The sequence below is a fragment of the Geotrypetes seraphini genome, chromosome 9 (assembly GCF_902459505.1).
Source record: "Geotrypetes seraphini chromosome 9, aGeoSer1.1, whole genome shotgun sequence".
Classification (NCBI taxonomy): Eukaryota; Metazoa; Chordata; class Amphibia; order Gymnophiona; family Dermophiidae; genus Geotrypetes; species Geotrypetes seraphini.
The window spans coordinates 18130112-18152039 of record NC_047092.1 but is presented as its reverse complement, the minus strand read 5'-3'; the positions used below and the strand labels follow the sequence as shown (position 1 = coordinate 18152039).

The 21928-nt window shown below is 43.7% G+C and overlaps 1 protein-coding gene across 1 annotated transcript in view; it reads right to left on the bottom strand.

Moving 5' to 3' along the window:
- SND1 (staphylococcal nuclease and tudor domain containing 1) overlaps positions 1-21928 on the bottom strand; it is a 1352488-nt gene that overhangs the window by 293563 nt on the left and 1036997 nt on the right. The gene's annotated exons all lie outside the window — the stretch shown is intronic.

Below are 21928 nucleotides of genomic sequence, written 5' to 3'. Positions count from 1 at the left end.
TTCCAGTAGGAACTTATCCAACCATTTTTTGGATCCCTAAAGGGTACTTTCCACTATAACAGCCTCTGGAAGAACGTTCCAGATTTCTACCACTCTTTGGGTGAAGAAGAACTTTCTTACGTTTGTACGGAATCTGTTCCCTTTTAAGTTAAGAGAGTGCCCTCTCATTCTCTCCACCTTGGAGAGGGTAAACAACCTCTTTCTCTACTAAGTCTAATCCCTTCAATAGCTTGAATGTCTCGATCATGTCCCCTCTCAGAACACTGAAAGGGGTGGGGGGAAGAGGAACAAAATATATAGAGAATTAAATATCGAACAACTTTTCTGTCGCTTGTCCAGTTCTCTTCTGGGAGCGTCTATTAATTCCAAACACACTCCTTCATCCACTTTCAAATGTCTCTTGCCATTTCTTCTTTCAAATATCAATGGCCATGTTTCCTGACGAGGATCCTCATTTTGCAAAAACAAGCTTCTTAAAGAAGAAATACGTTTTACAGATCCTATGCCTACATTCCATCAGAACAATTGCTTACTCCATTAGCATTAAGCAAGCAAAGTTCACAATGGTGCCAGGAAGTAACCCTAATTCAAATGGACCAATGACAGACAAGCTGTTTGAGTGGCAGGTTTTTTTTCTTTTTAATATGCTGTTGCATTTAATTGGGATGTAAAGGCAAAAAGCACTTCAATTTGGGTTGGAACGAATCCCCTGGAGTTTATTGCACTGCAGTTGGAAGCACGCTGCGCAGATTAGAAGGGCTTGAAATAGTTCTTCCCATTTCTATGTTAACTGAACTTTGGCCAAGACTACATTGATCAAGCTAACCAAATCTATAGGTAGTAGCTCGTCTGAAACCCCACAGAACTGTGCAATACTGTAACTTGGCCTCGTTTCTCTTAAAAATTTACATTAGTTTGAAGCAGCACAATAACAAAGAAATACTGCAGCTATATCTCATAATCAATAGAAAGGAATATGCAATGCAAAAATGATTCGTAGGACGCATCCTTTACAAATTTATAATGAAGTGCATTGTAAAAACATACATATTCATGAAAAACAATGCCACCTGCCACAAGTGAAGAATTAGATTTACATGGCTCTTCACGCATGCAAGCAACAGGCACCACAGTGATGCACACTGTGGGCACTGCATCGTTTCAGGTGACAAATGCAATTAAGGACAGGAGGGATTACATTAGCAGGGTTGTGCTTTATTGCTTAATGTAATATTTAAATTTTACGGTTAGTGTTTCTTTTAAATGCAAGTCATATAGCATAAGAACATAATAGCCTTACTGGGTCAGACCTTTGCTCCATCAAGCCCAGTAGCTCATCCTCATAGTGGCCAATCCAGGTCACTAGTACCTGGCCAAAACCCAAAGAGTAGCAACACTCCATACAGAATCCCAAAGAATAGCAAGATTCCGGAATCCCAAAGAGTAACAAGATTCTAGAATCCCAAAGAGTAGCAACATTCCATACAGAATCCCAAAGAATAGCAAGATAGGTCGTCCAGGTGCCGATAATCAAACTGAATTTCTGGACATATCCAGGGACTTTTTAGGCATCTAAATGCCACTGTGTACCCACAGCTAAAAGGGGCATATTTGGAGGAGTAGTTAGGCAGTATTTGGGCCGACCTAGACTTAGTCGTCTTGCAGGGAATATATCGAATGTTTCATGAGACTTCTTGGACAAAACCTATACGTTGTGACTTAAGACGACGTAATAGCAGGTATAAGTGGCAAAAAGGTAAAAAAAGAATGCCATAAAATACAGAACCAACTTAGTCCATTCATGCCAAGAATATCCACATCTCCAAAATTTCCTCTCGACACGTCTTCAGAGGCTCAACCTCGCATAATTCTCATGTTTCCCAGGAGTAACCCACAATCTCCCCACACTATTCAAGGGCAAACGTAACCCAACAATGTCCTTACTCCGACATGACTCAGTCCGGGAATCTTCAGCAAACCTAAAACATCAAAGCTGTCTTCAAACACCTTAACTTCCCCCTCCTGTATCCTATAATTTCTTATTACCTCCACAGCAACTTTATGTTGTTGGCTTTTCACAATTTAATCTCGGGGAAGGTTAAAGTCCAAAAAAAAAAGAAAAATGTTGCAACAGCAGGGGTAGAAAGAATGAATGTAGGACGTAGACATCAATACCCATTAGAGCAGTGTCTCTCAAAACTTTTTTACCTCTAGCACACTAAATGGAGCAAATGTTTTTCGCGGCACATTATAAATGAAATTATAAAATTGCAATACCCACAAAAAATTAAATTTGAGATTTATTTAAAGTTATTTAAGATATGTGTGGGTAATTGTAAGTTACAATGGTGAAACTAAAGTAGATAGAGTAGAATTGCTAGTCATTACGATGGATGAGCTTGTTTTTGAGTACAAATTAACTCAAAACACTACTCGATAGTCGACAAGCAAATACACATTTCATCATCCACCATCTGCAATTGTTCTCTTTTTTTTTCTATTTAATTTCTGTCAGAATTGAGAATCCAATTATACAAAGATAAGAAGATACAAACAGTAAAAAAGCCTTGATTGCTTTGTTGCTCAAGTTAGGATAACTATTGCATACATAATAAAAATAAAATTATTTGCCCGTTAGTTTTCAGGGCTCAATCACATCAAAGAATGATGCTTGTCTGGGCGGTTGTATCCTTACGCACACAGACGTTCATAATAACATTGACAGACGCTTGTGTATGTGACGTACATATCATCTATTCTACTCATGAAGGGAATTTTTAAAAATTAAAGTAAATTCTGGAATCTCATGTGGCACCCCAAGAATCTCTTCAGGGCATACCACTGTGCCTTGGCACACAATTTGAGAGACACTGCATTAGCGTACACTTCTCCCTCCATATTCGCTTTGATAGGGGATTAACAGACCTGCGAATACAGCAAAACCGCAAATAACTTTTTCATATGTTATTCGCCGTTTTCTATTAAAAACCATCGTGAATATGGTGACACCGCAAATAACAGGGTGGGAGACCTGGCCTGTTCCTGAAGGAGAGGCAAAACACGGTGAAGAAAGTGCCGGGAATCAGCAATTTTCTCTGTAAACGCTTGGAATCAGCGATTTCTCTATGCAAGTTGATGTAATTTTTGGGGGGAGGAGCCAGCATCGTTAAAAACCGTGAATAATCGAAACCACGATTGCTGAAACCGTGAATACGGAGGGAGAAATATATAGCTGTGGAAGAAACCATAACCCTGCATGGGCATGCAATTTAGAAAGAGGAAAATAAAAAAAGGAAATCCATGCTGACACCAAAAAAAAAAAAATCATTGGTCATTAATTCAAAATATTGAGTGGCAGAAAACCAGCAGAAAGCGATAACAGTCAATGTGCTTTACAAATGAGAGGGGGGGGGCAAGCTTTCTAACACAGTTAGATACATTTCTGTCCAAAAGTATCTTTTCTTTCATTAAAGATAATGTCAGCTTCAATTTAAAAAATGACAACTTCACAAGAAACGGCATACAGAAATTTAATAGCTGGATCCAGAAACATCTTACACGGAGCCTGTAATTTCCCATAACACAGTTATTGTTACATAAAATTCTCTTAGAAAATCTTTTTTTGTCTTGCACAAACTTTTTAAGTTCGCAGAGGATTGGTGACTATGGAGAACTTTGTTTTCTAACAGCCAAAGCGAAGAACTGCCTATTACTGTCGTAGGGTTTATTGGAATCATTCATTTGGGTTTATTGACCACATTTTGGAAGACATCCATCTATAGCACAGGCTACAGTAATGGACTTTTTATAAGTGAAAGTGTATCATGAAGGCCATACACTTCTCCCTCCGTATTCGCGGTTTCGATTATTCATGGTTTTAGCTTGCTGGCTCCTCCCCCCCCAAAAATTACATCAGCTTGCATAGAGAAATCGTTGATTCCAAGCGTTTACAAAAAAAACTCGCTGATTCCAGCACTTTCTTCACCATGTTTTGCCTCTCCTTCAGGAACAGGCCAGGTCTCCCACCATATTATTCGCGGTTTCACCATATTCACGATGGTTTTTAATAGAAAACCGCGAACAACATATGAAAAAGTTATTTGCAGTATTTCTGTATTTGCGTTTCTGTTAATCTATCACAGCGAATACGGAGGGAGAAGTGTACTGGGTTCTCTCTACTTGTATCATCTAACCATTTCACTGAACAGGAGGACAAATGCATAGAAAACCACACCTGAATTGGTTAATTCTTTGTTACTGAGCAGTATCGGAGAGGGTATAAGGCCACCAGAAAACCAAGAAGCCGGGACCTAATCCAGGAAGTAGTCATGAAAACCAAAATTTCATGATCACAAACACATTTAGTGCTAGTCTGTTCATCCTTAGTCTTTACTTCCAGTACTCAAAAGCTGCCAACAGGGCAGGTTTTCCAGATACCCCAAACAGATCTGCATTCGATGGAAGCAAATATTGCTAACCTGACCAATTAGTATTCACTTCCAGTCCTTGAGGGCTGCCAAGGCCATAGGCCTCTGAAAGTCAACTATGGCTAACCCTGGTTTTTCAAAACACAAAAGCAATAATTCCACCACCAAATATCAAATACACAAAGAAAGTGGAATGAAACAAAAATTAACTTTGTCAATTCAATTGCACTGATAGATCATAAATGGAAGGCGGCAAAACCTCAGACCTACATCTCATAACAGCCAAAGGCTATTGACAAATGCAATGTTATGGTTTCAATCATTGGTCCGCCTCCATCCTTTTCATGTGACTACAACAATTCACTAAGTGCTATAATTGATATTTTTTTAAAAAAATTTCAATAGATTTTATGATTTTGTATAAATAAAGTTATTGTGACTGTCAACGTTAATGATAAAGTTGTATGAAGTCATATAAAAAGTTCTGTGCAAAAATAGCAGTTTAATCATAAATAGATAAAGATTTCAAAGTTTATTATTGAAACTGACTGATTGAATTGACAAAGTTAATTTTTGTTTCTAACCCTGGCTTTTCTCCAGATCTGTAGGCAGACCAGTTAATCAATAAATATATAAGGAACCTTTGTATACAATGACTCTATAATTAGAGTTCGTTTGCATAGTCTGGTTATATCTAGCGCTGGTTCTGTTTCCCTCCGTTTCCAGAGAGCTCAGTAATGCACAGCCTTAGCAGACAGGCATTGTTCCAAGCCTCACTAAAGAATTGTTTCCACAATTGGAACTACAAAAATCACTCAAATTTGTAAATGCACGCACAAACACCGAATCAATATGGATAAGAAAGGAGCACTGTTTACCAATAAGGATCAATAATGCGTTAAAAAAAATATGCCTAAGAGAGCAAATGGGGAAGCGATCCACGAGATCCAAGGTGGCGGCAAGACAACACAATGTCGGTATAAAAATCTCAAAATCTATTCACCACATAAAACAAATGAAATACATAAATACTTTTAAAAACTCAACACAGACTTTCTGGGACACCAGGCCGCACAGTGGTACAAATTAATATCGAGATTATTGAATAAAAAACCAAGGAATGGTCTTAGAGACATTTGGAGCATTGAGATTAAGCACGAAATTACGGCATCTCAATGGCCACGTATTTGGTCTTGGAGGATGAGATGTACAATGTCTGCATCTATGAGGCAAACGTGGTTCTTCTTGCTGGACCCCTGTTCGTTTAAAAAAATTAGATAGCTCTAAATCTGATAAATGCTGGCATTGTCATCTTGAAGCAGGGACTTTAGATCATTTGTTATTCTATTGTGCATATATATTAGAATTTTGGAAATCAATCTGGACTCAAATTAATTCCCTATTAGAAAATCATGTGGCGTTATCATACGACACAGTTTTATTTGGTATGGAAATGAGGGCAAAGAAACAAATCTCATCTAATAATAACAAATTATTGCTAATTTTAAAAGGGGTGGCCATTCAACAGATCACTTACAATTGGAAGAATTGGAATAGACTTAATTATTGTTTTTGGTGGAACTCTGTGTGCCATATATATAAAATGGACAGGACAATAGCTGTCCAAAAAGGACATTATAGAAAATTTCAAGATGTGTGGAGACCTTTGATAGATTATTGTAAAGAATAAAAATATTCTTCCCTGAATAAAAATTTTAAGATATTATGGTGGGGAGGGGGTGGGAATTTTTGATTATTATTGTGATAAATCATTTTCACGAATGATTAAGGGAGGGGGGTAATATTTTATTATACGAGGATCAATTTATAAGACTTCAAGTGTATTTGAAAATTTAATTGATAAATGTCATTATTGTACTTGATTTAAGATTTGAAATGAATAAAGATTATAAAAAAAAAAAAAAAAAAAATTCAACACAGCCTTGCTTTGTCCCCCAAAGGGCTGCATCACGAGCTAAATGAAACTATGGGCTCCTTTTACGAAGTCACATTAGAGGTTTAATTTGCCGGCCGCGCTAGCCACTACTGCCTCCTCTTGAGCAGTAGTTCTTCGGCTAGCCCGGGTGGGGGGGGGGGAGGGTTAGCGTGACCTAAAAATGTGCGCTCGATAAAGCCGCTAATGCGGCTTCGTAAAAGGAGCCCTGTGTATCTATTAAGCCCCTGACGCAGCCCTTTGGGGGGGGGAAAAAAAGCCACGTTTGGGTTTTAAGTACTTATGTATTTTGTTTGTTTCAAGTGGTGAATAAATCTTGGGATTCTTATGCTGATCATCTGCTCTCTTGCTGCCTTTCAATATCCTACACACATGAAACGTAAGCAATGTATATTGAAAAGGTCAATCTTAGGAAAGTTGTCACACCGTTTATTGGACCAATATACGAACAGTCCAAAATGAGACGTGAGCTTCCGAGATCACATACATTTAAGATGGGTCCTATATATCCAAACTCATGTAATTACCCGCACAGAGTTCAGTTTCATTCAGGACTAAATCGGGGATTCAGCATTAATGTCCTACTGCTGTGAGCTGGGGGAGGTTGGGGTGGGGGGAGAGAAAGAGAAAATCAAGGCACATTTCTGCACTGTACGCCTGTTTAGGTAGTCTCACCAGTCACTTGAAAATTGTTAGAAAGATAAAGTCTTTAAAAAAAATGAGTCAGGCAGATAAAATAGACATCAGTCCTGTTGTGCATTCATGCTCTGGAAACTTAAGGGAAGCAAGACACATCTCTGCAAAGCATCTTGAAAGAGAAAGCATCTTTTACCGAGAATGGGTCATTGGCAGCAATCGCAAAAATGTTCGCCACCAAAGTCTGCTTAAAGCAAATCAAATATAGATGATCTTGAACAGAGACGTAAAGCTGAATGTGTTGAAATGGACATTTGCATTTTTTTTTTTGCAATGAGCTTTAATTCTAAGGTGTTTTCCATCATTCTCTCATCGCCGCTATACTTTATAGCGGGACGGTGGGAGAGAAGCTCGTATTGGCTGTTCTTAATCTTGCTGTGAGGCGGCGTGCAAGGGAAATCTTCATCACTCCTGTCAAGCAAAGAAAATCTTCAAGTCCCAGCACTAAATAACGCAAATCCAGAAAGGAAGGCAGTCACCGATCGCTCCAAATTAGTTTGAGAGCTGACGCTATCGTTTATCCTCACAATGTCTGCCTCCAGAAACGACTGTCTTCGCTTTTCTTTTCAAAAAGGTCTTCTTTCGACTGTAGTTAGTAAAGAGTTGGCAGACTGGTAGTAAATCTGTGATGTGCATGTTCTCCTTAGGCTGGAGCTCAGTACCTGGCGCTGTAAGCAAGGCCAGTCCATGACACGAACTGGCAGTGGATTTAGTGCTAGCCATGGCACTCCATCATTTTTGACTGATCAGCTTATGTAAATGTTACTTATCCCCCTACAGCAGCTTCTCATGAGACCTGAAAAAAAAAAAAAAAAATCCACCACGCTGGGTTCGGCAGTTGTGAAGTCTAGACAGTGTTGAGAAGGAAGCAATGATTTCTAGGGAGAAATAATAAAATGCTAAATAAATTCTCCAAATTCCAAATACATGCCCTCGTTTTCCATATTCTTCAAACCAAGTCACTGCCCAAAATTAAGACACACCATTGTGTCACTTACACATCGAGGGGAATATGATCACATTTGGCAGGGCATGCGTGGTTTGTGGTGGCATGGTCTTTCCTATTCCTATTTCATGAAATTTGCTAGTATATGTAACCTTGGTCTCACTTACAATGCGCCAAAAAAGCAAACACGATGCTAGGAATTATTTAAAAAGGGATGGTTAACAAGATTAAGAATGTTATAATGCCTCTGTATCGCTCCATGGTGCGACCTCATCTGGAGTATTGCGCTCAATTCTGGTCTCCTTATCTCAAGAAAGATATAGCGGCGCTTGAAAAGGTTCAACGAAGAGCGACCAAGATGGTAAAGGGGCTGGAACTCCTCTCGTATGAGGAAAGACTAAAACGGTTAGGGCTCTTCAGCTTGGAAAAGAGACGGCTGAGGGGAGATAGGATTGGAGTCTACAAAATCCTGAGTGGACTAGAACGGGTACAAGTGGATCAATTTTTCACTCCGTCAAAAATGACAAAGACTAGGGGACACTCGATGAAGTTACAGGGAAATACTTTTAAAACCAACAGGAGGAAATATTTTTTCACTTAGAGAATAATTAAGCTCTGGGACGCGTTGCCAGAAGTTGTGGAAAGAGCGGATAGTGTAGCTGGTTTTAAGAAAGGTTTGGACAAATTCCTGGAGGAAAAGTCCATAGTCTGTTATTGAGAAAGACATGGGGGAAGCTGCTGCTTGTCCTGGATTGGCAGCATGGAATGTTGCTACTCCTTGGGTTTTGGCCAGGTACTGGTGACCTGGATTGGTCGGAAGGAACAAACCAGGGGAAAACAAAACCACAAACACAAATACAAAGAAACCAAAATGGAATTGTCCAGATCAGAATGATGTGCACTAAAAAAGTTTCCTCCAACTCATCTGGTAATGTGAAGATCTTTATTCCTCCAATATCACAATGGTACATTCAACGACTCGATGACTCGACATGTACATGTTTCGGCCAACAGGCCTGTCTCAGGAGTCTTAAGAATCACGAATGATGATATTCGAAGAAAGCTGCCACTCACATAGATTTAACCAAAATTCAAAAAAGGAATGTCATATCTCGGGTATTTCAGCTGTTGCCAACTAGTGCTGAACATCTCAAGATTATGTTATGAGGCTAAATTGTTGTCAAAAATTTTACCAGATTTGATTGCTGAGCCACAGGTAAGGTTTGTTAAGGGAAGAATGGCAGTCAAAAATATTAGATTAATATTATGTTCTTTGGAATGGATACGTCTAAAAAATATTCCTTCGTTACTTATTAGCTTTGATGCTGAAAAAGCGTTTGATAGGGTTAGATGGGACTTTTTATTTGCAGTTTTAACTAAATATGGTTTTATAGGTTTTTCTTCAAGATGCTATTAAAACATTGTATTCAGAAACACAGGCTAGAGTTTATGTAAATGGGATTTTTTCAGATTTTTTTCAAATAAATCAAGGAACGAGACAGGGATGTCACTATTATTGTTCATTTTAACATTGGATCCGTTAATTAGGGATATAATTTCAAATACTGATATTAGGGGGGTTACTATAGGAGAATTTACTTTCAAAATAGCTGCATTTGCTGATGATATTTTAGTTCATCTAACAAATTCACATTTATCTTTGCAAACATTATTAGAAAGTTTTAGAGAATTTAGAGATTTTTCTGGATTTTAAATTAAATATGGATAAGTCTGAGGCTTTCGCGACTAATGAAAATTTAATAAGAGAATGGGGTGCAAGTTTTCCATTAGAATGGACAGAGAGTCATTTTAAATATTTAGGTATTTATTTGCCAGGGGATCCTAGAAGGTTGTATAAAGTAAACATCCCTATTTTGTTTAACTATACAAAAAATAAATTACAAAATTGGCAAAAATTTACCTTTATATTTAGGGGATAGGGTTGCTTTATTTAAAATGGTTATTTTTCCAAAATGGTTATGTTTTTCAGATGATCCTGTTGGAGTTGAATAATAGTGATTGGCGTAAATTAAGAACATTAATTACAAAATTTTGTTTGGCAAGTAAAAAACCAAAATTATCTTTTGAATTTTTATTGGGTTCAGGGACAAGAGGGAATTAGGTCTTCCAGACCTAGGTATTTATAATCGGGCATGTTTATTAAGACACATCAGAGATTGGATTCTTGAGGATGATTTGTTTACCCCTTTGTCATATAAGAAAGCATTTTTCCATCCATATCATTTATTATTTTTAATTCAAATACCAAATTCAAGATTACCAGATTATCTTAAAGGTAATTCTATTCTAATTCCTTTGAGATCAGTTTGGAGTAAAATTCTGAAACTATGGGAATATCAATCTAATATAACAGATCTTTTACCAATTCAGGTAAATGGAGATTTTTCCCCAGGTATGACAAATGGTACTTTTAGATTATGGGTAAATAAAGGTGTTAATTTATAGCTCAGATTTTGAATGATTCTGGAAAATAAGTTTTCCAGATATTTCTTTAACAGTGGGTAGCGGTCCAGGATCATTATTTGGATATATGCAATTAGCACATTATATTAGTAAAATACGAAGAGGGAGAATTTCATTGGGTGTTTATGAAAGGTTTTTCAATTTTTTTAATCAAAGTAATGATATTCCAATTTCTGTATCTTTATTAAATAAATGGTGGTGGTGTTTAATTCCAAATAGAAAATATGATACTATTATACAAAAATGGTGTGATGAATTGGAGATGCAGATTTCTCTACAAGATTTTAGTCAAGCTATTTATCGTATATCCAAAATTGTACGTAGAGTGTTGCACAGGGCTTATTTCTCACAAGTACAAGCATTTCATACAGGTCTAGTAAATTCTCCTATTTGTATCAAATGTGAGAAAGACCCAAATACTTTAACTCATGCATTGTGGCAATGTCCTCTTATTAAATCATTTTGGTCTGCCATCTTATTATTTTTAGGTGCTTTATGGAATATTCAATTAGTGGAATCTGTAAGGGGGGTAATATTTGGTAAAGCTGCTGCTTGTGGGGTTTTGGATTAGAAAGAAATATTTTATTTCCGAAGGCATGCATGATTGGTCATAAGGGTATTCTACAATATTGGTAACAGAAAGATCCTCCTAGTTTTTGGCATTGGAGGAACAAAATTCCATCGGTTAATTTTATTTGAGGTCTGGGAGGTTCATAAACTTCCTAGAAAATTTGGAATCCATGTATTCAAAATCTTTCCCCTAGAGCTCGTAGTATGATTCTTAATGTTTTATATTGAGGAATAAGAAACTTTCATTACTTCTTAACACTTCGTAATATGTGTCATCTTTCATTATAGGGGTAGGGAGGGAATTTGTTTGACGATGATAATAGTTGGAATTTCTTGAATTGTATATTTATATAATTAATTTATTACATTGTTATATTTTTTAAAAAATTGGGGGGATGTGAAGGGGAGGAAGGGGGGTGGGAAAGGTATGGGGGTATATATGGTATTATGAATAGGTAATATAGAAAATATATTTTGGAGAAATGATAAAATTATTTATGTAATATTTGAGCTTTGAATTTAATTGTAATGAGCATATATTGTATTATTGTATATTTGACTGATTTCTTCAATAAAATGTTTCAACATAAAAGAATTAGTTTAAACCAAGACTTAAGCCCATTCCTCCTTAGTCCAGGAATGGACAAATATATTACATCTATTACTATTATTTTTAGCATTTATATACCACTTGTAGCCTGAGTGGTTTACATTCAGGTACGCAAGCATATTTCCCTATCTGTCCCGGTGGGCTCATACTCTTACATTACATTACATTAGGGATTTCTATTCCGCCATTACCTTGCAGTTCAAGGCGGATTACAAAAGAATTATCCAGGATGTATTACAACAAGAACTTACAAAAAAAATAAATGAATAAAAATTGGTCATTTTCAAAGAGAGTAAGAAACGGGTAGATTATTTGTTTGGGGTAGTTGGCTTTAGTGAGAGGTGGAGTTTGGAACTTGCCGGTGTTATTTATTTTTTCAGGGTTTTCGTGAAGAGTATGGTCTTTATTTCTTTTCTAAAAGTCTTGTAGTCAAGGGATGCCGTCAGTAGATTGGCGATTTGGTTGTCTAGTTTGGCTGCTTGAGTGGCCAGGAAGCCATCATATTTCCCTATCTGTCCCGGTGGGCTCATACTCTTCCTAATGCACCTGGGGCAATGGGGGATTAAGCAACTTGAATCCAACTCCTATAACTTTCTCACTTATATTCAAGCAATGATTTACTTATGCCACAATTTCATTGAAAGTTTCATGCACACCACATCTAAATGAGGGGAGAGCCTCAGAACCTCGTGCGTAATAATGTCTAAGGATCCTGAAGGACTGAATCAAAAGATTGAGTGGCAACTATTTTTTTAGTTTCACACAACTTTATGGATTGTTTTGTTACACAGAGGTTCTCCATTTCAGGCCATGAAAGAAAGGCTTGGTTTTGATTTTCAGCTGTGAACGTTTATGATGGTGTGACGTCAGACCCAATTAAGAACAGCAGTTTCACCTGGGGTGGTCTCTGTCTGAGCAAGCGTGTGAATCAGTACGCTGCTGTAAACTGCAACACCATTGTTTAGTCTTTTTGCACTCATATTGGAGCTCTGCTAACTTATTTGTAGACTTCAATCATATCTCCCCTCAGCCATCTCTTTTCCTGTTTAGTCTTCCCTTATACAAGAGGAGATCCATCCCCTTTATCATCTTAGTCACTCTTCTTCGAACCTATTTTCGATTTCCGCTATATTTTTTTTTTAAATAAGGCGACCAGAATTGAATGCAATTCTGTGTGCAACTTTTAGGAATGCCTCTAATGCAGTGGTCTCAAACTCAAACCCTTTGCGGGGCCACATTTTGGATTTGTAGGTACTTGGAGGGCCGCAGAAAAAATAGTTAATGTCTTATTCTACCTACAAGCTACGTAGTTTTGACTTTTCTGACACCATTTTGAAACATTTACCGTATTTTCGCGGATATAACGCGCGCGTTATACGTGATTTTACGTACCGCGCATACCCCTCGCGCGTTATATGCCTGAGCGCGGTATACAAAAGTTTTTAAACATAGTTCCCACCCCGCCCGACGCCCGATTCACCCCCCCAGCAGGACCGCTCGCACCCCCACCCCGAACGACCGCTCGCACGCGCTCCCACCCGCACCCGCATCCACGATCGGAGCAAGAGGGAGCCCAAGCCCTCTTGCCCGGCCGACTCCCCGACGTCCGATACATCCCCCCCCCGGCAGGACCACTCGCACCCTCACCCCGAAGGACCGCCGACTCCCCAACAATATCGGGCCAGGAGGGAGCCCAAACCCTCCTGGCCACGGCGACCCCCTAACCCCACCCCGCACTACATTACGGGCAGGAGGGATCCCAGGCCCTCCTGCCCTCGACGCAAACCCCCTCCCCCCAACGACCGCCCCCCCCCCAAGAACCTCCGCCCGTCCCCCAGCCGACCCGCGACCCCCCTGGCCGACACCCACGACACCCCCACCCGCCTTCCCCGTACTTTGTGTAGTTGGGCCAGAAGGGAGCCCAAACCCTCCTGGCCACGGCGACCCCCTAACCCCACCCCGCACTACATTACGGGCAGGAGGGATCCCAGGCCCTCCTGCCCTCGACGCAAACCCCCCTCCCTCCAACGACCGCCCCCCCCCAAGAACCTCCGACCGACCCGCGACCCCCCTGGCCGACCCCCCCACCCCCCTTCCCCGTACCTTTGGAAGTTGGCCGGACAGACGGGAGCCAAACCCGCCTGTCCGGCAGGCAGCCAACGAAGGAATGAGGCCGGATTGGCCCATCCGTCCTAAAGCTCCGCCTACTGGTGGGGCCTAAGGCGCGTGGGCCAATCAGAATAGGCCCTGGAGCCTTAGGTCCCACCTGGGGGCGCGGCCTGAGACACATGGTCGGGTTTGGCCCATGTGCCTCAGGCCGCGCCCCCAGGTGGGACCTAAGGCTCCAGGGCCTATTCTGATTGGCCCACGCGCCTTAGGCCCCACCAGTAGGCGGAGCTTTAGGACGGATGGGCCAATCCGGCCTCATTCCTTCGTTGGCTGCCTGCCGGACAGGCGGGTTTGGCTCCCGTCTGTCCGGCCAACTTCCAAAGGTACGGGGAAGGGGGGTGGGGGGGTCGGCCAGGGGGGTCGCGGGTCGGTCGGAGGTTCTTGGGGGGGGGGCGGTCGTTGGAGGGAGGGGGGTTTGCGTCGAGGGCAGGAGGGCCTGGGATCCCTCCTGCCCGTAATGTAGTGCGGGGTGGGGTTAGGGGGTCGCCGTGGCCAGGAGGGTTTGGGCTCCCTTCTGGCCCAACTACACAAAGTACGGGGAAGGCGGGTGGGGGTGTCGTGGGGGTCGGCCAGGGGGGTCGCGGGTCGGCTGGGGGACGGGCGGAGGTTCTTGGGGGGGGGCGGTCGTTGGGGGGAGGGGTTTTGCGTCGAGGGCAGGAGGGCCTGGGATCCCTCCTGCCCGTAATGTAGTGCGGGGTGGGGTTAGGGGGTCGCCGTGGCCAGGAGGATTTGGGCTCCCTCCTGGCCCAATATTGTCGGGGAGTCGGCGGTCCTTCGGGGTGGGGGTGCGAGTGGTCCTGCCGAGGGGGGAGAAGAATCGGACGTCGAGGGGGGGCATCAGGCTTTCAGGATGGGGACAGGACTTCAAGGGGGGACGGGCAGATCTTCAAGGGGGACAGGCAGACCTTCAAGGGGGACAGGACTTCAAGGGGGGACAGGCAGACCTTCAAGGGGGGACAGGCAGACCTTCAAGGGGGGACAGGACTTCAAGGGGGACAGGCACGGAGAGGCGGGGCAGTGCACCGAAAGTCAGAGCGGGTGAACGGTGAGTCGGGGCAACCAGAGGAGAGTCGGGGCAGTGCACCGAAAGTCAGGGTGAGTCGGGGCAACCAGATGAGAGTCGGGGAGGGCGAAAGGAGAGTCGGGGTGGCCAGAGGAGAGTCGGGGAGAGCGAAAGGAGAGTCGGGGTGGCCAGAGGAGAGTCGGGCAGCATGCGCGTTATATGCCTGAGCGCGGTATAGAAAAGTTTTTGTACATATCATCGTGATTTCTGCGCGCTATACCCCTGTGCGCGTTTTACAATGGTGCGCGTTATATCCGCGAAAATACGGTACTGTGTCTGCTGTAGGTAGGAAGGGGGTCAAGAGCCGGTGAAGATCTTTTCCCTTTCTAGTGCAGTAATTGACGGTTCATAGACAAGTCAGCGAAAGACAAAGGTGCGCGTCGACAACTGAGCGCAAGATGGAGGCGCGTGCCGAAGAAAATTACAGTTTTTAGTTGCTCCGACGGGGGGTTTTGTTGGGGAGCCCCCCCAGTTTACTTAATAGAGATCGCGCCGACGTTGGGGGGGTTTGGGGGGTTGTAACCCTCCACATTTTACTGTAAACTTAACTTTTTCCCTAAAAACAGGGAAAAAGTGAAGTTTTCAGTAAAATGTGGGGGGTTACAACCCCCAAACCCCCCACAACGCAGCGCGATCTCTATTAAGTAAAGTGGGGGGGGGGGTTCCCCTCCCACGCCCCCCCCCGTCGGAGCTGTAAAAACAGTAATTTTGTGCGGCGCGCACCTCCGCGCTGCGCTCAATTGTCTGCGCGCGCCTTTGTCCCGGCGCGCTTTTGACCCGACACCGTAATTGACATTATTACGCACGGGGTTCTGAGGCTCTCCCCTCATTCAGATGTGATGTGCATGAAACTTTCAATGAAATTGTGGCATAAGTAAATCATTGCTTGAATATAAGTGAGAAAGTTACAGGAGTTGGATTTGATTTTCTTTCTCATTCCTGTATAGAAGATTTTTTTGGGATTAAGCAACTTGCCCAGGGTCACAAGAAGCAGCACTAGCAGGCGTCTCCAGATTTTTTAAGACCTTAGGGCTCCTTTTACTAAGGTGCGCTAGCGTTTTTAGCGCGCGCACAAAATTACCACATGCTAAACTGCACGGTACGCTTCTAGAAAAACGCCAGCTCAATGCTGGCGTTAAGATCTAGCGCGCACGTGCGCGCTATTCCGCACGTTAAGTCCCTAGCGCACCTTAGTAAAAGGAGCCCTTAGACTTTGACCACGTTTGCCTCCACAATTCCCTTCCTTCAGGACTTAGCAGACCATTTGCCTACTTGTTTCTTGGGACCATTTTCAGCATTACAGCTTTTTCAGTCTCAAATCAATTAGAATCTCTTCTGGCGCTCTGAATGCGATATCAGAATTGTGTGATAACAGTCTTTTGCAGAATCCAAAACTCTGGTTCCAAAGTATGAGACTCCTGGACCTCCATCTTACTTTAAATGTAATATTGGTGTCTGATGAGGCGTAGAAATACATTAAAATATCAAGGAGCATTTTCTATTTGTATACTTTGCAATCTGAGCTCCATCTTTTTCACTTTCAAGTTGAATGCTTTTGTGATTGCCACACAGCGCCAGCACCCGCCGCGGAGCTGATGACAGTTCTGCCTTGGTTTTCAGACAATGTTACTTACTAGTGCCTCCTAGGTCAGGGATAGGCAATTCCGGTCCTCGAGAGCCAGAGCCAAGTCAGGTTTTCAGAATAGCCACAATAAATATGCATGAGATAGATTTGCATCTCAAGGAGGCAGATCCTGAAAACCTGACCTGGCTCCGGCTCTCGAGGACCGGAATTGCCTATCCCTGACCTAGGAGGCACTAGTAAGTAACATTGTCTGAAAACCAAGGCAGAACTGTCATCAGCTCCGCGGCAGGTGCTGGCGCTGTGTGGCAGCGGCACCTCTCCGGCACCTGACCTCTCCCCTCATTCAGATGTGAGTCAGTCACATCAGGGATAGGCAATTCCGGTCCTCGAGAGCCAGAGCCAAGTCAGGTTTTCAGAATAGCCACAATAAATATGCATGAAATAGATTTGCATCTCAAGGAGGCAGATCCTGAAAACCTGACCTGGCTCCGGCTCTCGAGGACCGGAATTGCCTATCCTTGTCCTAGGTGAATTGTGATTTGGTGATCTAATTTTTATGGAGCTGATATTTAGCCCGCAGTGGTCAGCAGTTTGTAAACCAGACATCTAGGTGTTGAATTAGGTTCAGATATTCAAATGCTGGTGCCCAGACATGATTTTCTGGGTGTGGGGCAGTGATCTCAAAGTCCCTCCTTGAGGGCCGCAATCCTGTCGGGTTTTCAGGATTTCCCCAATGAATATGCATTGAAAGCAGTGCATGCTAGAGAATGACACGGGGAGCGATCCCCGCAGCGAACCGCTGCGTGGCTGTGGTTTGGCTGCGGGTTATGGTGACCTCATTAGCAAATCGCCGCAGACGCGGGGACAAATCCTTTCACCGACCGCAAAAACGGTGAATAGATTTGTCCCCGCAGGCCAATGTCCCCCCTTCTAGGAACCGCTATTTACCTGTGTTTTCACCGTGCTCCTCATTTGTCAGATCAACCCTTCCTGCCAATAGAACCCGCCCCCCCCCGACGATCGCCCTCACTGGTAGGAGGGTGCCCAACCCCTCCTGCCGGCACCCCCAACGGCCCCCTATATCGCCAATAGGAGGGTGCCCAACCCCTCCTGCCGGTCCCTCCCCCAACAAACCCCGCCATCCCGAAACACCACCCTTAGTCTTACTTTCCAAGTTGGACCGGACAGCTCCTCGCTCGTCTGGCCAGCAGGCCTGCCTCCGTCCAAATGAGGCGGGCCCGCCCCTCCCCTCCCCTGCCTAACCCACAGGATCCTAGGGCCTGATTGGCCCAAGCACCTAAGGCCCCTCCTATAGCGGGAGTGGCTTTAGGTGCCTAGACCAATCAGGCCCTAGGATCCTGTGGGTTGGGCAGGGTAGGGGCGGGCCCGCCTCATTTGGACGGAGGCAAGCCTGCTGGCCATACGTGTGAGGAGCCGTCCGGTCCAACTTGGAAAGTAAGACTAAGGGGGTTCCGGGGTGGGAGGGTTCGTTGGGGGGGGGTCCAGCAGGAGGGGTTGGGTACCCTCCTGCCGGCGATCTTAGGGGAGGCCATTGGGAGGACCGGCAGGAGGGGTTGGGTACCCTTCTGCTGCGATTGTCGGGAGGGCCGTTGGGGGGGGTCTACAGGAGGGGTTGGGTGCCCTCCTGCCGTGATCGCTTGGGGGAGGGGAGACTTGCAGCCGTAGCCGCGGTCACTATGCTAATCACGGCAGGGAGATCTTTGCCGCGATTAGGTACAGCGGCCGCGTCTACTTACCATATAGGCTAACATTGTAAGCATTTAAAGTACATGTCGTGTTTGTTTTTGCATTGCTAGCCCCAGGGGTGGTGGAAGATTAGTGATTGAAAAACTGTATGAAAAATAACTATTTTAAATTTAGTGATCAAAATGTGTCAGTTTTGAGAATTTATATTAATTAATTTTTTCTCTGCGTGTTTTGTTTTTGTATAGTTATTAACTAATATTTAACTAAGTTTTAAAGTTTTAAAGAATGTTTCCTTTATACGTAAATAAAGAAAAGTGAATGGGATTGCAGTGGCGGTGACGGGGCGGTGAATGGGGTGGCAGTGGCGGTGACGGGGCAGTGAAGAGGATGGTGAGACGGGGACGGGGCGGTGACGGGGATGGTGAGACGGGGACGGGGCGGTGACGGGGACCAATTTTTTCACCGTGTCATTCTCTAGTGCATGCACATAGATCTCATGCATATTCATTGGGGAAATCCTGAAAACTTTGAGATCCCTGGTGTGGGGCTACCTAGGGAGTGGCCGTCGATGCATTGGGCTTGGGAGAGTGATGTTTATTTCCCTCCCTAAGTTAGGACTGCTTTGTTACATGCCACTAGTCTCTGGATTCATGAAAGGAAAAATTATCTGGGTCAGCACAGCTACTGGGAACGTACCCGAGCACCAGTTGATAGACTGGTGCCCAAGTAGCTTGGAAGATAAAGTTGCCCTTTTGCTTTCCTCACTTTCCTCATTTGCTTACCCAGTTAGCTGAATATCGCTGCTCACAGGGTAAATCCTAGCTCTGCCCCTGACTGCCTTGGCATTGCCCAGACAGTATCGCTGCGGACAGAGGAGACACTCAGCAACACTGCCCAGTTAAGTGTCACTGGATATCTTCTCCCAGCGCATTTATTTATTTGAAACCTAAGCGGGTTCCAAAAATACATACATAAATCATTAACACAAGATAAAATCTATAACATAAAATGCTAAACAATAATATGAAAATATTCATACAATAGAATTACTGTTCATCCTGCATTTACCATATTTTCACTCATATACCGCGCACCCGTGTAAAACATGCACACGGGTATAGTGCACGGGAAACTGTAATTTATGTAGAGAAATTTTTATATACCGCACACACCCGTATACCGCGCATGCCGCCCCGACTCTCCTGTCGCCGCCCGACTCTCCTTTCGCCAGCCCCGACTCTCCTCTGGCCGCCCCAACTCTCCTTTCGCCCGCCCCGACTCTCCTCTGGCCGCCCCGACTCTCCTTTCACCCGCCTCGTCTCTCCTCTCCCCCTTGAAGTCCTGTCCCCACCCTGAAAGCCTGATGCCCCCCCCGATGTCCGATTCACCCCCCCGAAGGACCGCTCGCACCCCCACCCCGAAGGACCGCTCACACCCCCAAAGCCTCCCCCATCCCCCTCCCGCATGGAGAAGCTGTCTACCTTGTTTCCGGATGCCAGTGAGCCCAGCTGCTTCCTCTGCCGGTGGTCCTGCCCCTTCTCTGAGCCCTGCGCTACGCTACTTCCTTTTCCGGCGGTCCCGCCCTTTCTCTGATGTCAGAGAAAGGGCGGGACCGCCGGACGAGTAAGCAGTGCAGCGCAGGGCTCAGAGAAGGGGCAGGATCGCCGGCAGAGGAAGCAGCTGGGCTCACTGGCATCCGGAAACAAGGTAGACAGCTTCTCCATGCGGGAGGGGGAGGGGGAGGCTGTGGGGGTGCGAGCAGTCCTTCAGGAGGGGGTGCGAGCGGTCCTTCGGGGTGGGGGGTACGAGCGGTCTTCCGGTTGATGAATCGGGCGTCGGGGGGGAACTATGTAAAAAAAAAGTTGTAAAACGCGCTCACGCGTATAACGCACATGGTTATGCACGGTTTGTAAAATCGTGTATAATGCGCGCGTTATATGCGTGAAAATACGGTACTTAAATCTCTATTTCTTCTTCTGCCCAGGTAAATCCTTTTGAATATTATTTCTACTTTTCAATAGGAAGTATATTTTCAAAAACTGCTCAATAGCTAAATGTAAAATGTTTTTTTTTTTCAGCCAAACTTAGCACACCTAACTTTCAGCAGAAAATCCTCCTAAATTTAAGCTTGCAAATCTTGTTTCTAGATCCGTCCAGAATTCAGCTGCATGTCTCTTATTCCGAGAGCCACTATACTCACATTACCCCTCTCCTAAAGTCACTTCACTGGCTTCCCATCCATTTCCGAATACAATTGAAACTCCTCTTACTGTCCTACAAATGCATTCACTCAGCTGCTCCTCATTATCTCTCTTCATTTCTCTCCCCCTATGTTCCCCCACCCAATCCTCTGAGAGCTCTGCTCAACTGGTAAGACCCTCCTATCTGTGCTCTTCTCTTCCACTGCCAACTCCAGACTCTGTCCTTTCTGTCTTGCAGCGCCGTATGCCTGGAACAAACTGCCTGAATCCCCATGGTGGACTCCGTCTCCAGCAGTGTTCAAGCCCAAGTCAAAAGCTCACCTCTTTGAGACTGCTTTCGACTCCCAACTTTCCTCCTTGGGCTCTGCATCCCCAACCCTCTATGTCGTGTCTGTCTGTCTAAGTTAGATTGTAAGCTCTTCTGAGCAGGGACTGTATAATGTCATGCCCTTTCAAAATAGAGACACGTTAAATAGTAGTAGTAGATTTAGGACATTTTGTTAAGCAATTAGCATCAAGTTTCAGCATTAGCCACTTGTTTTCTCAACCCTAGCACTGCCCCTGTTGCTTCCACAAGCCATTAGACACCTACATTAAAGTGCTCACCCCTAGCCAATATTCAGAGGGGCTGACTGAGGATCCAAATGCCTAGTTAGGTTTCACAATGCCCAAATTATGATTTCCTATAAACTGAAAGGGGTGCATCACAGAAAAAGAAGCAAGTCTTGATCCTTGACTTTGAAAATAAATGTAAAAAGCAAGCCCATAATTTTCTTCCATTTATGCATTTTTACATGTCTGTTTTCTTGGTTATTTTTCCCTATTTGACCAGAGAGTCAAGAAGTCGTTTTGAGGTTCAGTTTACAAACCTCCGTCATGAATTCTCTGTTTGATACTGGACAAGCGACTACATCTCCTGTGTTTCAGTTGTAATCCTGGCTCTCTCACTATCTGTGTGTGACCTTGAGAAAGACACATTATTGGCATGTGTCTCGGTAGCCATCTGTAATTGGGCATTAGAGTTGTCCCCGCTGTTCTAGGAAAGTTTTCATGCTCTCTGGGCGAGAGCATGATGGCAAAAAAAAAAAAAAAAAAGTACTGGAAAGGATTACTTAAGAGTTATTCAAGACATGGCAAGCCCAGCTGCTGAAACTATTACTTTTGGGTAAAAATGGTGGCTAGTTCTCAGTTTTTTTAAGTCCAGACTGATATATTCCTACTTAGAAAGAACCATAAAGGTTGAAGAACTGGCTCCTTCTGCTGCTGCTAAAGGGGCGATGAGATCTGTGCAGTGTTGTGGAAGGAAAGATGGGACTTTATTTTAAATTGTTTTTTATAATTGTGCTTGATAGTTGTACACTATTTTGTTTGAAATTGATAAACCAGACAGATGTGTCTTATAAATAAAGAAGAGTCCAAATTATATTCAAGACACAGACAGATCTCCTTAATACTTCCTAGCATGCTAAAAATAAAAATCGCACATTTTCAAGAAAGGAGCTTCTGAAATGTTGCA